General features: G+C 45.1%; 1 protein-coding gene across 3 annotated transcripts in view; it reads right to left on the bottom strand.

Moving 5' to 3' along the window:
* shd (Src homology 2 domain containing transforming protein D) overlaps positions 1-18,660 on the bottom strand; it is a 295,420-nt gene that overhangs the window by 266,416 nt on the left and 10,344 nt on the right. The window lies entirely within an intron of this gene.

Raw genomic sequence — 18,660 nt, forward strand, 5'->3', positions numbered from 1 at the left:
ACAAATCTCACTCCACCGGGGCAGCATCCACGTCGACGGCCAAAAGAATGGACGTGCCTATAGACGACATCCTGGCTACAGCAGGGTGGTCGGGGGAAAGACCGTTCCGAACTTTCTATAATAAGCCGTTGGCAAAACCTGCTTTATTTGCAGAGAAAATTTTACAGACTGCAAATATTTAAATTAAGGCCAGGGGAGCAATTTAATTTCTTTGTTGTTATTGTTAATAAATACCGTTGTTGTTTTTACAAACAGATTCATTGGTTGATTACGATAACACACTTCCTCCCTCAAGGACTTCGGCAGTGAGTGAAGTAAGAACTGTTACACGGTTTGAAATCACAGAGCTTTAAAATCTTCACGTAGTCACTCACGTGACTCCGAAGTAAAATGGTAAGATTAAACGAGAACTTACCAGTTTGAAGTTTGATCTGTATTTTATGAGGAGTTACGATGAGGGATTACGTGCCCTCCGCTCCCACCCTCAATAATATGGGTCAAACTGATAACTGAGGTCTCCTTTTCTTTACTATGTTTATTTCAATAACTGTGTCTATCTGTGATTCCACACCGCTGCTTTGAAGTATGTCGCGCATGCGTGCTGAGCGGGCTCTTCACGTAATCCCTCATCGTAACTCCTCATAAAATACAGATCAAACTTCAAACTGGTAAGTTCCCGTTTAATTAAGCTAAGAGGATTGTGGAATTGCAGTCAATGAGTACATTCAAGGCAGGAATTTATCTCACACTATATGTGAATCAAGAGATACAGGGTGACTGTAGGAAAGTGGCACTGAGTGAGACGAGTTGCCCAAGCAGGCTTCTCTACCTTATTTCTCATTTGAAAGTGACACCCTCATTATAAGAAACTCAAAATAAAACCAGATTATGAAAATAATTTGCAGGTTAAGCAATCAAATTAATGGTCCAGATTTTAGTGCTGAACAACTGGCTGTCTTGGAATCCACAGATGTATCATCGTACACTGAAAGCCCCAAAGATAAACACAGAATGCTGGAGTAACTCAGCAGGTTAGGCAGCATTTTGGAGAGAATAGATGACATTTCGGGTTAAGACCCTTCTTACAAACGTCCCAAAGCGTCACCTCTTCCTCCTCTCCAGAGATGCTGCCTGACCCGCTGAGTTACTCCAGCATTTTGTGTCTGTCTTCAGTGTAAACCAGCATCTGCAGTTCCTTCCTACACACTAGGCACAACGGTAAGAGTTGCTGCTTTATAGCGCCCGTAGACCCGGGTTCGATCCTGACTACAGGTGCTATCTGTACGGAGTTTGTACATTCTCCCCGTGACCGCGTCGGTTTCCTCCCACATTCCGAAGACGTCCAGGTTTGTAGGTTATTTGGCTGGTTATGTGTAAATTGTCCTGAGTGTGTGTAGGATGGTGTTAGTGTACGGGGATCACTGGTCGGTTCGGTCTCGGTGGGCCGAAGGGCCTGTTCCCGCGCTGTATCTCTAAACTAAACTAAACTAAACTGAAAGTCCCAAACTTACTTGGAACTTACATCTTCCACTTTCCCATTTACTCAAATTCAAAACTAAAATGCAGCAATACCAAAACATTTATCCACTCAGTTACTTCCAATGCTGTCCAGGACGTTGAGAACTGTTCTTTAATCAAGTCTGCCCATTTAAAACAAAGGAGCATTAACTTGATAAGACCCTGATGGCTACAGAATGGAGTTTAGAGGGCCCTTGGGAAATCAAATTGATGTATAAAGGATTAATTAAGGGTTAAATATTTTTTCTATGCAATATGTCATGAGCTTTCAAGTATACAGAGTGTTGCTTGTAAATCACAGGGTAGATATCACCGTGGAGTATAATCCTTCAATTCCCTTGGCTTCAGGTCATACAACAGTAACCATGGCACAGGGCAGAAAACCTACCAGGCGATAATTAAAATGGATCCAAGGTTCTCCATAGAATGGGTATTTCCAGAACCAAACAGTTAAAGGGCAATAATCTCTTGTCAGCCACAAACAGATGGTGAGCAGCCACTAGTTATTCAGTAATTAATTAATGTACCGTGTTGGAACCAGTTAGAAGATTAGTGGTGCTGACCATTGGAGGAATGGAAAAGGGAATATGGATCTAATCCAGGAAAGGCAGCAGAGGAGATTCTATGGTCCAGAAATGAAGGAGTGTCATTAAAAGCTCTAAATCGTCACAGATTAATAAAAAGGAGAAACAAGGAACTGCAGATGCTGTTTTTTTTAAACATGGATTGGTGATGTTTTGGGTTGGGACCCTTCATCAGACTGTGATTGTGGTGGGTGGACAGGGGTAGGAGAAAGCTAGAAGGGAGGGGCAAGGTGTTGTCAGGACAACCAGATTTGGACTGAGTGTCGGGTTAACTTTTTGGCAAGGAGAGAGTATTCAGCAAGTTGTGAATTATGGAACTAGAGGCCTTGATTGCATTTTTAGTGGGAAGGGGGAAGAGTTAGAGGGTACGTTGGTTGGGAATGGGAGGCGAGGGTGACATTGACGGACAGAGAAGGTACAAAGGATAAAATACCATGATAGGCCCTGGACTAGGAGTTACACTATATAAAACAGTCGTCCTAGGCATGCTCAACTGCATCTGTTCTTGGAACAACAATCAACCTATTTTTATACCTACACTCCAAAAGGTCCAGGATACCCACGGGAAAGTGATAGAGTAATACAGCATGGAAACAGGCCCTTCGGCCCAACTTGCCCACACCGGCCAACATGCCCCAGCTACACTAGTCCCACCTGGCTGCATTTGGCCCATATCCCACCAAACATGTCCTATCCATGTACCTGTCTAACTGGTTCTCACACATTGCAATAGTCCCTGCCTCAACCACCTCCTCGTTCCATACACCCATCACCCTTTGTGTGAAAAAGTTATCCCTCGGATTCCGATTAAATCTTTTCCCCTTCACCTTAAACCAAGTTTGCAGACTAATTTCCAGATTGATGTAAAAAAAATTGGGAAATGGTCATTGCCTTGTTTCACAATGTAAACATTCACGTTGAAATATATGGTGGCAAGTGACTAAACATCTGGCCAACCAGTCATTAAACATTTTTTGAAGGATATGCCAAACCATTATGTTTGTGTTTCCTGTGACTTGAACTGTGAAATGCCAGACCGTGGGGAGATAAAACATGTCCACTGGGGCAGACTGCTGGGACATTCTGTACCAGACGTCCACGGATAAAAAATGAAACCCAACCCGACTACAACCAATGTGAATTGGAATCAAACTGAGAACTTTTATTTTTCCCCCCCCAGATTACTGGCATTGAGTCACAGTTGGTAGATCTGCTGCCTCACAGATCCAACGATCCCAGTTCAATCACACATCCAGTGTTGTCTATGTGGAGTTTGCACACGCACTCACTCTGCGATTAGACGCGTTTCCTCCAGATGCTCTGGCCCTTTCCAACATCCCAAAGATGCATGGAAGAGTCTGTTAATTAGTTTAGTTTAATTTCGAGATATGGCACAAAAACAGGCCCTTCGGCCCATCGAGTCCATGCCGACCAGAGATCCCCATACACTAACACTATCCTAGGGACAATGTACAATTATGCCAAGCCAATTAGCCTACGTCTTTGGAGTGTGGGAGGAAACCGGAGATTTTGGAGAAAATTCACGCAGGTCACGGGGAGAACGTACAAACTCCGTTCAGATAGCACCCATAGTCAGGATCGAACCCGGGTCTCTGATGCTGTAGGTAAACAACTCTAGAGATGCGCCATTGTGCTGCCCATTATCATTAGTCATGGTAAATTGCATAGTTTAATGGTAGAACCTGAGGGGAGTTGATAACAATGTGGGAAGAAGCAGTAGAGGTTTAGTGTAGGTTATGGGTGGTGGATGCACAAAGCAGCCATATCCCAGCTGTATGACTTTATGAGCCGATCATTACTGCCAACATTACAGCCTTAAACGTATTGTACATACATGTAACATATTATACATACATACTGACGAGGAGTCCTCAACTTCTTCATCATCAGACTCAGGACAAATTGGCAGTAACACTTCTTGCTCAATAACCATCAGCACAGGGGTATGACAACAGATATTAGACACAGGAGTATTTGGCCCTTCGAGCCAATGTGATCATCCACAATCAATACCCTGTTCCTGCCTTCTCCCCATATCCCCTGATTCCACTATCTTTAAGAGCCCTATCTAACTCTCTCTTGAAAGCATCCAGAAAATTGGCCTCCACTGCCTTCTGAGGCAGAGAATTCCACAGCTTCACAACTCTCTGGGTGAAAAGGTTTTTCCTCATCTCCGTTCTAAATGGCCGACCCCTTATTCTTAAACTGTGGCCTCAAGGGTACCTCAAGGCTGTGTAATCAACCCCCTGCTTTACTCACTCTATACATCATGAATGCGTAGCTGGACTCAGTTCCAACTCCACCTTCAAATTCGCCAGCTACACCACCGTAGTTGGACAAATTACGGATAACGACACGTCAAGGGGAAGATCATCGACTGACTGAATCATGCCAGAATAACAATGTTGTCGAGGGTGCCAGCGGTCGAGGACGGGCCACGTGGGAGCCGGATGAGTTGCCGCCGAGAACACAGGAGGACCCGGCGTGGGGTACTTTAACTTTGGCGGTGCCCTTTGTGTGGCGACTCTTTGCATACCTTGGGTATGTAAAAATAAAGAATTTCACTGTAGTTTCATTCAACCTTACTCTCAACATCAGCAAAACCAAATCATATTTGGGCAAGCTACGCCACAGAGGACTCATCTCTGCCCCTGAGTGAGCAAGGAGACCTCCATATCCTGGGCAATTGATCACTTGCCTTATCTCTGAAAGGATGCGGAAAGTGCTTTGTAAACACAAGCATTTCCTTTAGTTCGTTTTTTATCGTGTGAGACTGAACAAGAAGGATCTCAAAGTAATGCTTTTAAGAGCAGTGGGAAGGAAAATAAGTTAATCATTCTGAAGGGAAATTAATTATTAATGCACTGAGTCAGCACAAGCCCGCATAAGGGGGGGGGGATAGTTTCTCTGGTAGAAAAAGGTAGAAAATGTTAGGAATACTGCAGGTTATTGGATTGGGGTGTGGGGGGAGAGCGTTGGTGAGGGTGGGACCAAGTCCATGCACACCCATCCTTTTTCTCAGTCTGAAGGGTCTTGACCCGAAATGTTACCCATTCCTTCTCCAGAGATGCGGTCTGGTTCGCTGAGTTACTCCAGCATTCTGTGTTTATCTTGGGCGTAAACCAGCATCTGCAGTTCCTTCCGTCACTTTTCCTCAACTTTGCATTTACGAGAATGGAACAATGTCAGTGACCCTTTGGCCAGGACGATAAAGGAATTGCAATTTACTCGCTAGCCTTTGGCACAATTTGCATGGGACTGTAACGCTGTATTGCAATACTTAAAGGCTGCCCTATTTAATTGCTTTGAACATTGCACAGCACTCTCCACAGCAGGCGGTATGCCTGATTGCAAATCCTCCGTCTTAATTCCACTAACCCTTGCGGTGCCGCAAGTAATTCTTCCACTCCCGACGACGGGAGGGGAAGAAAGTGGAAAGAAACAAGATGGGGAAAAGCAAAAGCTTCAAAGCTGAAGGATCCTTTCCCAAGTCTCAGCTCCCTTTTCAGGTCCTTCTATCCAAAGACTGCTTTCTCTCCCTCTATCTAATATAGTTGTCAGAGAAAATAAGTTTAAAAAAAACCCTCACTGACTGCTACAACCTTCTGGGGCATTGCCAGCCTAAGAGATGAAGGAGTGTTCGCGATGGGGCTGACGGCATCACTTCAGCAGTTTTGGACCACCTCACAATCTATCAACATTAACTACCATAAAAAAACGGAAGTAAATCATTCTCAAAGGTTCTTCTTATCGAATCCATGTCACAAGATTAGAACATGGACTCGATAATCTTGTATCGAGTCCACGTTCTCAGCGTCTGCATACAATGCCGTCTTGCGCTTCTTGTGTGTAATGGTGGAAAGATTGGTGGAAACGGGGCCATGATGTGAACGCTCTTTATCCTCAAAGCTAATAAGAGTCAGAGTTATACAGTGTGGAAACAGTCCCTTCGGCCCAACTTGCCCACACCGACCAACATGACCCATCTACGCTAGTCCCACCTGCCTGCGTTTGGCCCATATCCCACCAACCCTGCCCGATCCATGTACCGGAACTTGATGTGGGAAGAGAGAAAGAAGAGGGGGCACAGAGGATGAGGAAGAGGATGGAGGGGAAATAGTAGTAGTAGTAGTAATAGTAGTTTAGCCTTTTAAAGCCAAGCGTCATGTTACTGACTATGGACCTACCCGAGATAGACACATAAAGTGCTGGAGTAACTCAGTGGGTTAGGCTTCTCTGGAGAAAAAGGATGGGTGACGTTTGGGGTCTGTACCCTTCTTCAGACTACTGAAGGATGGCTCTCCCTAGTTAACAAAAGCTGTTAGGCCATTACACTATTCTCAGTCTTGAAATGACGTGCTGAACTGTCATTAGGACTGTAGCCATTTGCAGACGGATGTATGCGTTGATGTCAGTGCAACATTATAATGTAATGAGAGATACTGGGTGCAGATGATGGCAAATTCACAAAAACAAAATACATCCCTCTCACAGCAAGTCCATCGTCATACAGATTTTACTACCTCCCCAGATGATCAGGTTCATTTCTCAGTCATTATACACACAAATTAGAAAGGCATTATATCTACATAATGACTCCAAATAAAGATGGATAGCTCTATTTCTAGTTTAGAGGGACCTAGGCAAAGAGAGCACAGGAAACAATGCTCTGGGATTTAGTTTAGTTTAATTTAGTGACACAACACGGAAACAGGCCCTTCGACCCACCGAGTCCGCACCGACCAGCGATCCCCGCACATTAACACTATCCTACATGCACACTAGGGACAATTTACATTGAAACTAAGCCAATTAATCTACGACCCTGTACGTCTTTGGAGTGTGGGAGGAAACCGGAGCTTCCCAGAGAAAACCCACTAGGTCACGGGGAGAATGTACAAACTCCGTACAGACAGCACCCGTAGTTGGGATCAAACCCGGGTCTCCGGCGCTGCAAGTGCTGTAAGGCAGCAACTCTACCACTGCGCCATGATGCCACCCACGATACATGTATCATACAAAAGTGCAATCATACCATACATGAACACAACAGGTAGAGCAAAAGAGAACATGACCAGAGGGAAGAATATAGTGTCACAGTTCTAGTTCTAACTATAATATTACCAGAAGTCTAGTATCACAGGATTTGGCTTCGGAAAGTGGGCACAGGGAAGCTAAACGGACACAGAGAGGACACACCAAGGCTAATCCCGAGAGGTCCAGGGATGCAGCTTGTAACTTTAATGGCTGACTAATCATGCTGGGTATAGGGCACACAAATGTGTGACATTGGGCATGTGAAGACATTCGAGTAGGTGTGTGTTTTAGCACCTGTTTGATGTCTCCTTGTGAAACTAGACCTCTGGCAATTGTATAGTTAAGGGCCTGTCCCACTTGGCCATCATTTACGCGACAGGCCGGTAGTGACTGACACGCGACGGTCGCGGGCATCATCATGCGTCCGCACAGCCGTCTGGAGCGCATGACGTCATTTGAAGATAGATACAAAATGCAGGAGTCACTCAGCGGGACCGGCAGCATCTCTGGAGAGAAGGAATGGATGATGTTTCGGGTCGAGATTCTTCTTCAGCAACTCCACACTGTGACATTATATTCTGCACTCTGGTGATTTTCTCCTTTGCTCTACCTGTTGTGCTCATGTATGGTATGATTTGGTCTGCCTGATAGCACATAGAAACATAGAAACATAGAAATTAGGTGCAGGAGTAGGCCATTCGGCCCTTCGAGCCTGCACCGCCATTTAATATGATCATGGCTGATCATCCAACTCAGTATCCCGTACCTGCCTTCTCTCCATACCCTCTGATCCCCTTAGCCACAAGGGCCACATCTAACTCCCTCTTAAATATAGCCAATGAACTGGCCTCAAACTACCCTCTGTGGCAGAGAGTTCCAGAGATTCACCACTCTCTGTGTGAAAAAAGTTTTTCTCATCTCGGTTTTAAAGGATTTCCCCATTATCCTTAAGCTGTGACCCCTTGTCCTGGACTTCCCCAACATCGGGAACAATCTTCCTGCATCTAGCCTGTCCAACCCCTTAAGAATTTTGTAAGTTTCTATAAGATCCCCTCTCAATCTCCTAAATTCTAGAGAGTATAAACCAAGTCTATCCAGTCTTTCTTCATAAGACAGTCCTGACATCCCACAATCCCACAATAAAACAATGTTTTTCACTGTATCTCGGTACACGTGACAATAATAAACCTATACCTATATTTACAAACTGGCGATGACAATATTAAGAGGAAACCTGAAATGAAGGTTTGTTGGCTAATTGGCCTGGTCAAATTATACATTGTCCCTAGTGTGCGTAGGATAGTGTTAGTGTGCGGGGATGCTGGTCAGCGCAGACTCAATGGGCCGAAGAGCCTGTTTCCATTCTGTATCTCCAATTGAAATGAATTAGAAAAAAAACCTAAACTAAACTAAAGAAGACAAGCAGACCAAGTCAAACAAGGCACATCTGCCAACAATGGTGACCTTAAAGGCAGTTTGAGGCACCGTCAGTGTTGCTGACTAGAGTGGCTGCTAATCTTGAATGAGCACTGCCAAATGTGGGCATGTGAGTGAATACAGGGCACCATAGTTTGAAGAAGATTTCTTGCAGAGAAATGGGAGCCTGCACTGAGAATATGCAGCAATGCAGCAACCAAGCCTGTTCAGGGGTATGAGCGAGTCCTCAACAGGTCTAACAACATTTTTGTAAAAGGGATGCAATTTTATTTAACAAGACAGGCCATTAAAGTTTGGACGGAGCCAAAGTTTTCACCAAACCAGATCTGTAACATGCAAGCATTGCAATGGTGTGCAGGTTTGACCATGAGAATTGGACCATGAGATTGTTTTCCAAGCCACAGCATTGTAAAATGGGCTAGACTTGTGCTGTTAATAAGATAAGAAAGACTCGGAATATGACCGAGCTTTGTTCAGCCAAACCTTGCGGGGACAGGGGCGTTTGTGATAGAAAGAACTCATGACTCAATCTACGAAGAGAAACATTTTAAACAATGAGGCCGATTTTAGAAATGCAATGACAGATTGCAAATTCAAGGAAGCGGCACAAAGAAATATCTTATGATGTAGTCAGACGTATGTACGCCAATAATTTAACGTGCATGGGGGTATCAAGAGATAAGGATGCAGTGGGGACCAAAAGAAATGACATGAAAATCTAGCAAACTGGGTCATTTCACCTTCCTCAATAGAAGATGTGTATGTCAAACCAACTGTACAAAAGCTGCCACTGGAGGAACCGGGCAGGTCAGGCAGCATCTGCGAAGGTAAATGAACATATGACCTTTCAGTCTGAAGAAGGGTCTCGACCCGAAACATCAACCATTCCTTCTCTCCAGAGATTCTGCCTGTCCTGCTGAGTGTGTCCATAATTGGTGTGAACCAGCATCTGCAGTTCCTTCCTGCACATATGACCTTTCAGGTCAGGACACTTTGTCAGCCTTCAGCAGTCTTACTATTCCCTCCACAGATGCTGCCCGACCCGCTGAATTCCTCCAACAGTTTGCTTTTTATGCAGGATCGCAGCATCTGAAGCATCTTCCAGCGTTTGTGTCTCAATCTCTTGTGCATGCTCTGTTTATTCAGCAAACTCTCGGATAGATTAAGTCGTAGATAATGAATGTGAATGCTTCTTTCATTTCGAAAAACCTGAATCAGTGCAGTGTATGAATATATATGTGTTTTGTAAAACTTGCACATGCATGCAGTATAATCAGAGAGTGGAATAAACAAGATGCATTGTTTTAATAACTCTGTGTTTCTTGGAACCAGGATATAAATTACAGCCTGCAATGTCACGCTGCTCTCCCCGTGTATGCGGGAGTCTGCAACATTGCAGCTTTTCTTCCTTCCATGGGGTGTGCACTTAAAATGGACAGTGCAAGGTGTTCCATCACTTTCTTCACTCAGTGGCAAAGCTACAATGTGAAGGGAGCTTGCCTTCCTCTTATGATGAAAAGCACTGTGATGAACTGGGCTCCACGCACAACATTGCATTTCTTGCGGTCTCGGGAAGACCCAGTTGCCAAAACCAAACTGTGATGCATCCGGGCAGGATGCTTGCAATGGTGCGCCTGCAGAGTTAGCGTAGCCGATTTGGAATTAAGCGGAAGCGCTCTTTCCATTGTTTTTCCCTCTCCCTTACTTAATCTCGGTTTGCGGTTAATTTACAGCGGCAGCAGGATACGTTTTGTAACTTCAACGAGGTTACCGTCTACTTAAACCCTAGTGGATCCCAACTGGACATGGGCCTTGAGAAGAGCAGGGGGTCCTCTGGGGAATTAAACTCGGGCTGCTGGACAATAGGATTGTTGCGTCCCGCTTTGAGAAACGTCAGTGAGTGCAAAGGCAATAAACAACCTTTAGTTGCTTTGATTTCTTGCAACCACCGAGCAACAAGCCAGAAGGGACAGGTGTGCACGACTCTCCCTCCCAGTGTGTGTCAGTCGACAGAAACTCGCCAGCTCTTTGCTGCAGGCAAACACTTCAGAATGAAAAATAGGTCCAGGGAGTTCAGGTTTGCTTTCCTGCCATTATAATTAGTCATTCCAATGTCAGTGAAACTACTTTTGCAGGCTACGGCCCCCTGCAATTTATGTACAAACTCTAAGTACAACATGTACAGTACCCTATTATTCGGTAGTAGTTGTGAAAGATTTTATCTCCTGGACTTGCACTAATTAGGGAATGGGAATGAAAACCCACCACCGCAAAGGCCTCCTCAACTAATGGACGTTCCAAAGAAATACTTCATTGAAACCCCCGGAGTATCTGCTCACTGCCTGTAGACGCTGGGAAAATTCATTGTGATGTTCCTGCCAACCCTTGTGGGTTGTCAACGCTCTAGGGGTGTCAGGGACTTCAGCACTCATCTGATCAATGCCGGAGCAAAATCTGGGAGGGAATACTGATGGTAGTTGAGAAAAATCTGGGTTTCTTTTTTTTTCTCTATCTCGTTTATCTTATTATTTACAGTGTACTATGTTTACATATTCTGTTGTGCTACAGCAAGTAAGAATTTAATTGTTCCATCTGGGCATATGACAATAAAACACTCTTGACTATATACTCTGCCTCGGGAAAGCAGTCAACATAATGAAGGGCCTCAACTTCCTTTGAAGGCTTAGGAAGTTTGGCATGTCCCCTACAACTCTCACCAACTTCTACAGATGCACCATAGAAAGTATTTTATCAGGATGCATCACAGCTTGGTTTTGGAACAGCTCCATCCAGGACCGTAAGAAATTGCTGCGAATTGTGGACGCAGCCCAGGCATCACCCAAACCAACCTTCCTTCTGTTGATTCCGTTTATACCTCACGCTGCCGCGGCAAGGCCAGCAGCATGATCAAGAATGAGGTGTAGGGGGGAGAAAGCTGGGATTCTGGAGTGTTGAAAAAGCTTTCTCATGCAACAGGGGCATCATGGAGAAAGGCAAGCAAGGGTGCTGGGGAAAATATGCAGCAGGTTGGGGGTAGGGAAGATAATATCTCATGCTCAAAACACTTCCGTATGTATTTGCGTGGAATTAAAGCAGAATCCTTTTTCCTAAAAGTACCGACATGAAGTTCATTGCTCTTTTTGGATCTTGTTGCTTTCCGCGCATGCAATCCAGCTCACTATTACAGAGAGAATTAAATGCAATTGATAGCCAAATTGAAGCATGCATTTTCGTCAAAACGAATGTCACAAAGCAGGGGCCAGTAAAACAGCTTCCGTGATATTCAGACATTACTCAAGAGTCTTGGCTGCTTGTGGTCAGGGAGCCCTGAGATCATATTCACTTAGTTCTTGACTGTTTTGGTTGGAAAACATATCCAAGGAAATATTGAAGTTTCTTGGCCAGGCCTCAAAGAGCAAGTTGGAACAGTCGTGACAGGAAATGTTCATCAAAATTGGGCAGACTATGCACTCCCAGTTAGTTCTTTTGCAGACCGCAGGTCTTCGGTTCAAGCATTTTCCTTAAAAGGGATGTTTTGTTCTCCCAAAATTAAAATTTTAGAAAGTTCTTTGTTTAATTTCCAGAATCTTAATTTAGCTGACCCATTGAGGCTGTTATTGTGGGCACATTTTAAGCCACAGAAGTCTGAAGAAGGGTTTCGGCCCAAAACGTCGCCTATTTCCTTCGCTCCATAGATGCTGCTGCACCCGCTGAGTTTCCCCAGCAATTTTGTGTACCCTGAAATAAACCAGGGTTCAGCTTTTGATAAAGACACAAAATGCTGGAGTAACTCAGCGGGACAGACAGCATCTCTGGAGAAAAGGAACGGGTGACGTTTCGGGTCAAGACCCTTCTTCAGACTGAGAGTCAGGGGAGAGGGAGAGCAGAGATATGATGAGTTAAGGCGTGAAAACACAGATTAAAGCAGACTAAGGTCAAGGAAGCGTAGAAGGGTTCACTGTTAGTTGAGCGGAAGGTGACAAGGAGGCAACCAAACAGTAAAATGAATCAGAAGGACAGTGAAACTAGTCGAAGAACTAGGGTAGGGGAGGGGCGGAGTGAGAGGGGAAAGCAAGGGTCACTTGAAGATAGAGAAATCAATATTCATACCGCTGGGTTGTAAGCTGCCAAAGCGAAATAAGAGGTGCTCCAATTTGCATTGATTATTATTCAACAGCCTCCTCCATTTATCACGTGCATGTTCACACCAGGAAGGACAGTCGCAAAACCTGTCACAGTTAAGCTGCCAGACTTCACACGTGCAAGAAATGTCCCCAATTCAATCACATGGAGGCAGTGGAATAAAAGAGTTGATCATCTTACTAATTCTAACAATTAGCTTAGCATCATGACATCTAATGTAGATGGCACCTCTTGCCAACTGATAAATGAAATTGGGCTACGTTGATACTTTATACTTTATTATCACGTGTGAGATGCCCCAGTGGAATTCTTTGTTTTACGATACGATGCGATAAACTTTATTCATCTCCGGAGGGAAATTGTCTGCCGATAGTCACAACACACGAGGCACAAAAAATCTTGACATTAAAAGTGAAAACAAAAAGAACAAGACAAGCGACTGTTGGCTGGCTGCTGTGTGCACAGCGCCTTCACCACAACAAATGAACTAACACTCAAACACAGACTTATCCCCTGGGCAGAGGATTCTAAACTAGAGTGCCCCCCCCCCACACCGGGCCCCCCTTTGTTCTCCCACCGTCCCTCACGGTGGTCCCCCCCACACCGGGTCCCCATTGTCTTCACTTCCTTCCTTATGCTCATCGACCGCGTGGCCCCACCGCCACCGAGGCCCACGTTGCCGTCGAGGCCACCGCTGCCACTGCCGAGGCTCCCATCGCCGCCACTGCTAAGGCTCCTTCAGCCCAGACAGTCCTCGCCTCGCCGCCCCGCTATTTGCGTACCATACACAAAGTATGCAAAGTATAGGGCACTGACAAAGTTACAAAGTGTTCAATGTGGTCCCAATGATCCCTCGTACGTTCTCGACGTTCCCCCTACGCCGGCCGGGTCCCTCTTTCTAAAGTGGATCTAAAATAGCCAAGAAGGAGGGCTAATTTTCGAGCCCTTTTATAAAAAGACAGATAGGCAAGGCAATGTTAATGATGGAACTGCAGATACTGGTTTAGACCAAATAAAACCGAGTGCTAGAGTAACTCAGCGGGCCCTGCAGCATGGATAGCTAATGTTTCTGGGAGCACCCCCTCGGTCTGAAGAAGGGTCCCGACCCGAAACGTCATCCAGCCATGTTTTCCAGAGATGCTGCCTGACCCGCTGAGTTAATCCAGTATGTTCTGTCTTTTTTGAGGCAATATTACTGTTCCTCCAACATATGAAGGCTGCTGTAAGAAGATAATTAGTTATGTGATGGCAGCGATGTAGCTGGTAATTGGTAAATGGATCCAGATGCTTGCAATAATAAAACTCTTTGACGTAGTGCTGTTAACATTGTAAAATGCTCACTGAGTATTTTTAAGGCAATAGATATATTTCTAGATGTAAAAGGCTTGAAGGGGTTTGGGAGGGGGAATATGGAAGTATGAAGTCTTCTCCACCAGTCAATCAAGGCTGATCTATCTCTTCCTCTTAACCCCATTCTCCTGCCTTCTCCCCGTAACCTCTGACCTGTATTAATCAAAATCTATCTATCTCTGCCTTGAAAATATCCACTGACAGCCTCTCCAGCCTTCTGTGGCAAAGAATTCCACAGATTCACCACCCTCTCACTACAGAAATTTCTCCTCATCTCCTTCCTAAAAGAACGGCCTATCATTCTGAGGCTATGACCTCTAGTCGTAGACTCTCCCACTAGTGGAAACATCCTTTCCACATCCTCTCTACCCAAGCCTTTCACTATTCTGTATGTTTCAATGAGGTCCCCCCCTCATTCTTATAAACTCCGGCGAGTACAGGCCCAGTGTACTACATAACTCATCATAGGTTAACCTACTCATTCCTGGGATCATTCTTGTAAACCTCCTCTGGACCCCCTCCAGAGCCAACACATCCTTCCCCAGATATGGTGACCAAAGGTAGCTCACAATATTCCAATATACCAGTGCCTTGGAGCCTCAGCTTAACACCCCTGTTTTTGTTTAAAAGCCCTCTTGAAATAAATGCTAGCATTGAGTTTGCTTTCTTTTCCAGGAATGGATGTCGGGAGAACCAGCTGGACATCCCTGAGTTTGAAGAGGAGATGAACCACCAAGCAAGTGGCTGCTTGCTCACCCATCTCGTGAAGGTAGATCACACAAGAACCATTACAACTGGGGCAGAAAACAAGCTGCTTGTTGCTCTGCCATTTTTCTGTCACGCTTGCTGTTCCGGGTTTGCTCCTCGGGAAAGGTCTGCAAAACCAGGAAGATGCGGCACCCGACACTGCGACAAACAACTGCCGGCAGCTGCCAGAGGCTGACGGCTTGGACTGGATTCAAAGCTAACATCCCAAAGGTGACATAACAGCTTTAGGATAAGCCGTGGTTAATGTTCCCGAACTGGCAAGTCAGCACGGCAACAGTGCAGGGAGAAACAATGCGCAAGAAGGAACTGCAGATGTTGTTTACACCGAAGATGGGCACAGTGCTGGAGTAACTCAGCGGGTCAGGCAGCATCTCTGGAGAAAAGGAATAGGTGACATTTCGGGTTGAGATCATTCATCAGACTGAAACATCACCTATTCCTTTTCTCTAGAGATGCTGCCTGACCCATTGAGTTACTCCAGCATTTCGTGTCTATCTTCAGGGAGAAGCAATAATCCCAGTTACCAACCTCGTCATTTTTTTAGAGGGGGATACTCTTTCAGAAACAGCCAACGGGCTCGCTCAACTGCACATTGCCATTCCCCAAGCTCTGGTGCCTCATCTTTATTGGGTAGGCTAGTAACAAACTCAAGACAGACACTAAGTGCTGCAGTAATTCAGCGGGTCAGGCAGCATCCCTGGAGAATAGGAATAGGTGACATTTCAGGTCGGAACCCTTCTTCAAATTGACAGTAGAGGTTGTGGGTGGGGGAAATAAACTGGAGACGAGGAAAGGCCAGAACAAGAACATATCAGGGCCGACAACAGATGACCTCAGGAAGGGTGGAGCCCATAATGGCCCATTGTGGGCTGGGGAAGGTGTGACAACAAGAGGGATACAAGGATGCGACCAGTGGAACTGGTAGGATGACTCAGGTGGGAGAGAGGCAGGGAGAGAGGGAATGCAGGAATTACATGAAATGTACCTGCAATGGTCCATTATGGGCTCCACCCTTCCTTAGGTCATCTGGCGCCAGCCCTGACGTATTCTGACCTTTTCCCCGACTCTATTAATAGTCTATTTCTCCCCACTTCTACTGTCAGTCTGAAGAAAGGGTTCCGACCTGAAATGTCACCTACTCTTTTCCCTCCAGAGATGCTGCCTGACGCGCTGAGTTACTCCAGCATTGTGTGTCTATCCACGGCATAAATCCAGCACCTGCAGTTCCTTCCCACACATTGTAGCAGCAAGCTCAGCTGTCTCAGAGTAGCTGGAGTCCAGGACCACGTGGTTAGAGGAGTCAGGTGCCCCCAAAGGCACAGTGCGCTTAGACTTAAGCCCGTTTACGTTATCTGTGGTGCAGCTGAAAGACGGAGAGTTGAATATCTAGCAACAGCTGCGCTAGAGAATGAAGATGTTTGGCATACCTTACTTTCCCTGTTACAAAGAGCCCCCTTTTTGTTACATCTTATCATCTACCAGCAGAATCAACTGCTATCGAGTGTATAATTTAAGGCACCTGGCACTGCGATCCCTGAGGGTCAAAACTGGTGGATGCCGTGCTTGGGTTGCATAGAATCAGCTCATTAACCAGCACACGTGCAGAAACAATTCTCAGAGTTCAACACCCTGCCAATGCTGGCGGGTGCAAGTGACAACAAACATGCTTTGGCACCATCTCGGAGCAAACAATGATATCTCCTGGTGCCCTGCCAACTGTTCCTCACTCAAACAATGTCACCAGAAACAGATTAGCTGCCCATTCAACTCTTGTCTGTTTGGAGAATGTTGTTGCTATAGCAGAGGTTGGTTGCCGCTTTCACCGATATAATAATATTCCTGCCCTTCATACTGATTAATTCTGTGTCAAGATACGCGATAAGGCACTATGTATCTAAGGAAACAAGATGACAAAACCAAGCAGCTGTGAGCCCTGCGCATATCTCAATCACAGAGTTGTGGGTTCAGTTTACACTCTCGACATTAGCATATAATCTAGGCTGACCTTTCAGTGCAGCGGGTAATGTATTGCTGGCGAGAGATCTCGTGATAAACGAGATTGCCTGCAGACATCAACCAATGCTCGACATATTCCCTGCCTAAGATAGACACGAAAAGCTGGAGTAACTCAGCGGGACGGGCAGCATCTCTGGAGAGAAGGAATGGGTGACGTTTCGGGTCAAGACCCTTCTTCAAACTAAAAGTCACAGGAAAGGGACACGAAAGAAGCGATGATGAAGGGAGATAAAGAACAATGAATGAAAGATGCAAAAAAGTAACGATGATAAAGAAAACAGGCCATTGTTAGCTGTTTATTGGGTGAGAATGAGAAGCTGGTGCGACTTGGGTTAGGGAGGGATATAGAGAGAGAGAATGCAGGGGTTACTTGAAGTTGGAGAAATCAATATTCATACAATGGGTTACAGCGTACAACAGCGAAATATGAGATGCTGTTCCTCCAATTTGCGTTTAGCCTCACTCTGACAATGGAGGAGGCCCAAGACAGAAAGGTCAGTGTTGGAATGGGAAGGAGAGTTAGTGTTTGGCAACTGGGAGATCAGGTAGGTCCAGGCAGCCTGAATGAAGGTGTTCTGTGAAACGATTGCCCAATTTACTTGTGGTTACATTTTTGCATATGGTCCATTCATTGATCTATATCTTTCTACATCATCATCTCTGTCTCGTGTTTCCTTTTCCCGTGACTTTCAGTCTGAAGAAGGGTCTCGACGTGAAACGTCGCCCATTCCTTCTCTCCAGAGATGCTGCCTGTCTCTCTGAGTTACTCCAGCTTTTTGTGTCTATTTTCGGTTTGAACCAGCATCTGTAGTTCCTTCCTACATATTGTAACTCTTTGGTAACTCAAATTTCACTGCACCAATTAGTGTATGTGACAATAAATGTCCTTTGTCCTTTGTCTGCCTATTTCTTACTGGCGTACGCTGAATTTTGTATGCATAAGATTGCCAGCACATTTCCAATATTACATTAAAATTTCATTTCAAAAATAGTTCACTGGGTTGTAATGCACTTTGGAGACACAGGGCCATGACACAGGGTGAATGCAGGTAAATGGGACCAGCACATTATGCCAACTTAGTCAGCAGAGACAAGCTGGGCCGATGGGCCTGTTTACATTTTATTATTGTTTCCATCTATTACTGGACATTATGACTCCAACTAAATCTTCCTTCCTTTCAACATCGTTAAATCACACCATTTTTTAGATTGTAGACTCTCCCTTTGATCACAAGTATGTCGCTCACTTGGTAAATATGGAGTGCTATTACTCAAACAAATCACTATCACTCATGGAACGGAGTGTAAAGAAGGTGGAAGAGAGGTCATTTCAGCCCATGTCCTGTTTACTATTACAGAACCTTTCATGACTCTGTGTACGTAAATGCAATACTGCGAGTGAACTATTTTTGAAATGTGTAGGAAGAAACTGCAGATGCCGGTTTATACTGAAGATGGATAAACTCAGCAGGATAGGCAGCATCTCTGCAGAGAAGGAATGGGTGACCTGTAACGTCACCCATTCCTTCTCTCCAGAGATGCTGCCTGTCCCGCTGAGTTACTCCAGCATTTTGTGACTATCTATTTTTGAAATGAAATCTTAATGAATTATTGGAACTATGCCATCAGTCTTATGCATAGCAACTTCAGAGCAAACCAGCGAGAAATAAGCAGAGAAAATGTTGAGTGTTGTTTGGCTTCTGCAGGCATCTCCTTTATCACAAGATCTCTCACCGACAGTACATTGCACACTGCATTGAAAGGTCAGCCGAGATTATCAATCTCA

Source organism: Amblyraja radiata, chromosome 29 (genome assembly GCF_010909765.2).
Source record: "Amblyraja radiata isolate CabotCenter1 chromosome 29, sAmbRad1.1.pri, whole genome shotgun sequence".
Taxonomy (NCBI): Eukaryota; Metazoa; Chordata; class Chondrichthyes; order Rajiformes; family Rajidae; genus Amblyraja; species Amblyraja radiata.